Genomic DNA, 6476 nt, shown 5'->3' on the forward strand with positions numbered 1-6476 from the left:
CGCCGCTAATGACCTTAGCTGTTGACGCGGCAGATAATTTTAAATAATTAATCAATCTTTCATAGAGATGTTCTCCAACGTCATGAATGGCACCGTGGCATTCTCAACTCCCTGGACGCATTGCATTTCCTTCCCACTATACGGAGAAGAGGTTTGGACATTCCCCATCCCAGATACGCCAGACCCAATCCTCGGGATCCACCACTAGCTCACTTTCACACAAACACCCTACCTCGGCCGAAGGATCAATGTGATCTTCACTATCTTCACCGATGGATCCCTTGAGCAACAGACAGGAAAAGCAGGCTCTGCATTTGTTTGTGGTGATTATACATTTGCAAAGAGAATCTCCAATAACTCTTCCATCCTTTGCCATGCCTTCTCACTACCTCACATAGTAACTGACTCCCTATCAGCCATCCACACTCTTCATAAGCATTCTCTTGATGACAACATTCACTTACTTACAACGATCCTTTTCGTACTCCAACAGTTGTGCGAGCAAGACAAGATTGTCAACTTTATGTGGATTCCTAGTCATGAATTGTAGGAAACGAACTTGCAGACACTGCGGCCAAGGCTAGCTTACGTCATATTCACATCATTGCTTTACGTCCCCCGCATCAGCTACTTGAAGATGAATGCAAGGAAAGCTTCCTCTCAAACAGCACGCATTCAGCACCAAGTTTGGGTTCATGCTGGCTCCCCATCTGCTACATGATACAGGAGAGTCACTGACTATCAGCCATCATAATCCCCAGATCCATGAAGAGGAGAGATGCAACCACCTTACATCGACTTCGTCTAGGCTACAGATGTCACTGGAAGGTCGATGAAAAGTGTTCCATGCGAGTGTCAGCACGTCAAGCCTTCGTGAGGAGCCTCTCCTACATTAACATTTGTCCCGCCCTGTAAATTGACAGTATCAGGCCACGAGATCAAAATCGTTAAAATCAAGACCCAACTGATGCCCAAGCAGCAGCGGACTGTCTTCATAGCATGCTCAGTTCTGAAGATTCCTTCGACACCATTAGCAGATCTCCTCCACCAAGATAGCAGAAAGCCTCTTGGCTAATCTATACATACAATACATACATGCCTTCCCTCTATAAGTGTAAATTTCTAAGAACCTAAACCATAAGAAGAAAAAAAAAAGACGAAGAAGTGCATGCATTTTTAGGTTCGGCCACATCCTTTTAAACCACCTCCTACTCCTTCATTTTCATCTTTTCCCCTCACATCTCGTTTTTTAAATAACTTCACCTCGTACCTGACAATACGTGACTGCCATACCCTCACCCTTTACTTCCTCATTATCCTTCGCCTTCCGGGCTGCGCGCCCTGATCCCCTTCCCACAGGAACGCCGCGAGCGCACGGCCTCCAGTGCGGGCACGCGCTTAAGGTCGTAGGGTACCGTACCTTACGTCCCGAGAGCTGGCCGGAGCCCTCGACGCGCAGACGTGTGGCGGAGGGGAAGCAAATGCCACCCGAGGACACACGCACCGAACACAAAGGATTCAAGATTGGTGCCCGGGCCACCCTCACCTTTTCTCCTTTCAAAGAACCCACTACAACTATTACCCCAAATTTTACCTGCGTGCGGGTTATGCTCCCGGCTCCTTTTTCTTTACTTTAATTCATTTTCCTCCCCCCCATCCATCCCTATCCCCCCTTCTTTCTTCCACTTTCTTTCCACACTTGTCTTTGTCTTTTTTAAACCGTGGAGCCCAGGATCACTTACACTCATCGGCTAGGCTCTCACCTCGAACACCATTGTGAGCACAAATAAAGAGCTAATTTGACTAACTGTAGTGTTTACTTAAACCTACAAATCTTCTGGAGAGCCGCTCACAAGAGAGGGGCTCTCCAGCATATGCCAAATTTATGACATGGCCCATGATCATGTCATAGAGCGGTTGATATGATGGGTCAAGGTTCAGTCTAGCAGATGCTAACATAGACAGAATGGGGTAAGGTGGCTGAAGGCGTCAAAAATAAGGGCTCCTACCTGCCTATTCGTTTAGGAAGTTTTTTAGATTGACAGTAATGAGGTGGTCTGCCATATCAGTCCCTAGCAAAAGAATGGCAACTCGCAGGCACCATAAGGCAGGCACATTATGGCCTCCCAGACACAACCTCCCCTGTGGGAAGTAAAGGTCTGCCCACATCCGAGCACGAGCTCGAAGATGGGGTCCAGTTCACCAGAGGATGCGAAACGAGTTATCCTAATGCCGAAAACATTATGTATAGTAAAGAATAGATACAGGGCACGAAGCTAATTGCAAGCAATTAGAATCGCGGCAACAACGTAAGGTGAGCGCAAAACAGCCAGGCTATTATGCAAGACCCAATGTTGAGATTGCTGTGGAAGATTCAAATCGCTCTCTTCAGCTAACCACAGCAAAAACCTTGGGACCTGAAGGTCCTGAAAGCCCTGAAATCAGGGAGACCTCTGAGTAGCCCGCAGATGTCCTCCCTGACCGAGATGGGAGCACAAGCTGAAGCAGCTGCTGCTCCCACGCCCATAGCCCATAATTAAATCCAAAAGGGCATCCTGAAACGATCCAGGCAGGAGACAGACCCTGAGGGTGAGTCTGGACCCCCTAGGCGTTTCCCACAGTTTAGGGTTCCCTCTAAACCTGAAGGCTTCGACAATGCCTACCAACAAGAGCATTGGAGATGCAGAGAAAAATCCGGTTGACAATCCAGGTTGCCAGAGACCAGGGCATGATTATCATGCCCAAAGACATGAATTTCCTGCAGGAAACCAAGGAGCTTAACCATGGGAGGAAAGTGTGTCTCTCGCCACTGAATCCCGATGATAGGAGAGTCAAGATGGTGCTACTTGGCTTCTCAATATCATATGATGTGGATGTGATCACACCATACCCACAGGTCGTGGACGCTTCCAGAGCCACTTCAGTGCTTTAAGTGCCAAAGATACGGCCACCACCAGGCTAGCTGCAAGGCTAAGCCTAAATGTGGTGTCTGTAGCAAGGTACAACACCAAAGTGTTCCTTAAGGCCCACAAGGAATGTCAAAGGGACACAAAAGCCAAATGTGCCAAGGGGCATCACACCTGGGGCCTGGCTTGCTCTGCCAGGAAAAAGGCGGCCCTCAGGTGACAAGAGGTTGCTAAAAACTTTGTTCCTGCTCCCCCAGGCACCCATGGCAAAAGGGAAAAGTCATCCCGACCTCTTAAGAGGAAAGAAGCCCCTCCACAGTGGACACCGGATATCTCCAATAAAAAGGAGTTACCCACTTACTAAAATGCAGAAGACCCACAGGAATAAAGGTTCAAAGAATGCTGCAAAAGCCTCCCCAAGAGATGATAATCTCTTTGACGAGGTAGATATGACTCTCCTGTTGACTGTTGTAGTCACTGCAGTAGGAACAGCTTTGGAAAAGTCCAGTGAGGAGGTGGAGAAGGCAGTCACGGTCGCCATGACCCAGACTGTTACAGTCCTGAAAGGGAGGAAACTGAACAGAGCCAAAGCAGCCACACCCTCGCCCCAGGACGAGAATCCCCTCCCCACCCCAACCCTAGTCACGCCCTCACAGGCAGAGCTAGAACAGGCTGAATCTGTGCAGCCAGTGCCAGAGCAAGCTGACCTTACTCAGATAAAGTCAGCAAAGAGAAAAGACAGACAAAGCCTGAAGTGAGAAAAGCCAAACAGAAGTCAGACTTACTAAAGGCTCTCCACCTCCCAGTGGTCCTACAGTTAGCCTGACAAAAATAGATGAAGATCCCTCAACCAGTGAGAACTTCACAATGAAGTTGTCAGACCCTGACACAAATGACTCTGAACCCGAATATAAAGACGTCTCTGATGTAACTACCACCAAGTAATATCATGACACACAATCTAAGCATACTACAGTGGAACATCTGTGGCTTCAGTACAAAGAATACCACCACAATAATGTGATCAAGGAACAATGACAATGTCATGCTCCAGAAGACATTAATAGAGGGGACCGTTTGCTTCTCAGGCTATCATGTCTTCATGCTACCAAGCACAGCTGGCAGCCATCACATAGCCAACATGCTTGAGACTTTCCCAAAGATTGCTCTTCTCAATAGCCAAGAGCCATGCTTGGCAGCATGAAGGCATGATAGGATTTTGAATCTCTTGCCTTTGAGATTCACCTGGATGGGGGCCCCCTCAAGCTGTACAATGTGTACAGCAAGCCAGGCTTTAGGAGCTTAGACATCAGCCAAGTCTGTGCTACTGCAGTACAAGACCGAGTGATCATAGCACTATAAGGCAGGCCTTTACCTCCCCTGTGCGAGGTAAAGGAGCCTTTTGGGATCCTTCAGTGCACACCACCCCATTCTATCTCCCTGCAGGGCACCGGATGTGGCAGGTCATCACATAGCCAACATGCTTGGTTCTTTCCCTGAGATTGATCTTCTCAAGAAGAGGCAATGCATGTCATGTCAGAGGAGGGGTCCTAGACCTCACCTTGGCCACTGTGGCTCTGGTGTATGGAATTAGATGGTGTGTCAATGAGACTGTCACAAGTGACCATTATGGCATTGTTACTACCCTCATAGATGCTGGCCCAGTCTAATTGGCACAAGCAAATCCAAGATGGAAAACAGACAAGGCCAACTGGCAAGCCTTTCAGAATGCCTTAACCCACTGTGTTAGAAGCAGTGAACCCCCACAGAGTGAAAAAATGGAAGTGCTTGAAGCCAGACTTATCAGTGCCATAAATCAAGCAACCTCACAGACTATACGTAAAACTCGGCCATGGAGTTATAAAGACGCCTTGTACTTTAATGACGAGATTAAGGAAGTCAACCATAGCTGCAACAAAGCCTACAACCAGGCAGACTTGCTCATATCAGAGAGAGGGCAGCTGAACCTGATAACTCAGATGCCATCTTCTCTTTGTGGGAACTAAGACAAACCTACAAAAACAGTTCTTGCACAGCCTCAGGTTCTAATGGGATCTCGTACTCCATCACCTGCCAGTCCTACCTAGGACTGGCAGGTGAACTTGCATTCCTGCAACTCATTAACAAGTCCCTGGGAAACTTCAACTCTACCCTAAAGCTGGAAGAGGGCCATCCCAAAACCAAAGGAGCCAGGGAAGTACCGCCCCATCTCTCTCCTCAGCTGTCTGGGCAAGACGGCCGAGAGAATGGTACTAAACCGACTCCAATGGAAAATGGGACCCACACATGAACTCCTCCAGGGGCATGGGCACAGCACACAGCATAGCCACGCTCTTAAGCACAATCAACACTGTCACTTCTGTGGTAGTATTCCAAGGTCACCTATCACAGCACATAAACTAGAAAATGGAACACTTCAGGATGGCGTCCTCAGTCCAGCCCTTTTCAACACCCTAATGTCCTGTTTCCTCAACACAGCTCTAAGTGGGGTGCAAGACAACCTTGCAATCATCTCCACTGGAGCACACTGCCTAAGTAAAGCCCAGCGCTGTCTGGACCTTGTATCTGAGGAGTGTTGTAGGACAGGACTGAAGATCTCTGCAGCCAAATCCAAAGCCATGGCTCTGAGACTAAGTGTTCAAGGCACAAGTCTGAGAATCAGGGGAATGGACTTAGAATGGGTCTGGGAGATACATAGGAGTTAGACACAAAGTACTAAGATCATTCTGTATACATGCCATCTGTCCCATTGTGGACTATGCTTCTTCTGTCTCCCTAATTGCTGCAAAGCCGAATAAGAGAAAAATTGGAGACAGTCCAAAATGAAGCTGCCAGGATTATTCTGGGTGCCCCAAGGTGGACGAAGGCCCTCAGCCTCCTCATAGAGGCAGACCTTCTCCCCACATAATCCATGAGGGTAGCAGACAATGTCTACTCACTACAGACAAAGGCAGTTACTATCATGGGAGCCCTAGCCCATGCGACCCTGAGGGAAGGACACATAGGACTCCAGGGCAGCCATTGACTTTGGCTCACCCAAAGACAACATCTACCTTTTGACCACTGTCCTCACAATTTCGAGGATTCTTGCTCATTGTAGAAGAATAATCATAAACCGGGTCCCTAACCACATAGGCATCAGAGGAAATGAGTTTGCTGACATCGGCTGGGGTATGCCCTCAAATCCCATGATCATAAAACCGAGCCGAAAAATCTCAAGGCAGAAGTGTAATGCCACAGCTCGTGCCTTCTTCCTACAGTTTCACAGAGTAAACGAGATCCTCCCCCTCTGCCAGATGGTACGAAATCATTCTTCACAAATTAGACTAGGTTACCATTGCGCATGGCAGATCATAGAGATAATTGACCATGAAGACAGGTGTTGCATGCATTGTGGCGAGTAACGAGCAAACGAAAAATTAGGCAGACTACTCTGCACCTCTGAGTTTAACTCACCTTCCACTCAAGGCCTAGGCTTCTCGTTAAGCCAACCTAGGCCTCTCCAACATTGGTGGTTGCGCCGGTGCTGAATGAGGTGATTGTGGCGAATTACTCTGTGCTTTAAACATC

Source organism: Penaeus monodon, chromosome 14 (genome assembly GCF_015228065.2).
Source record: "Penaeus monodon isolate SGIC_2016 chromosome 14, NSTDA_Pmon_1, whole genome shotgun sequence".
Lineage (NCBI taxonomy): Eukaryota > Metazoa > Arthropoda > Malacostraca > Decapoda > Penaeidae > Penaeus > Penaeus monodon.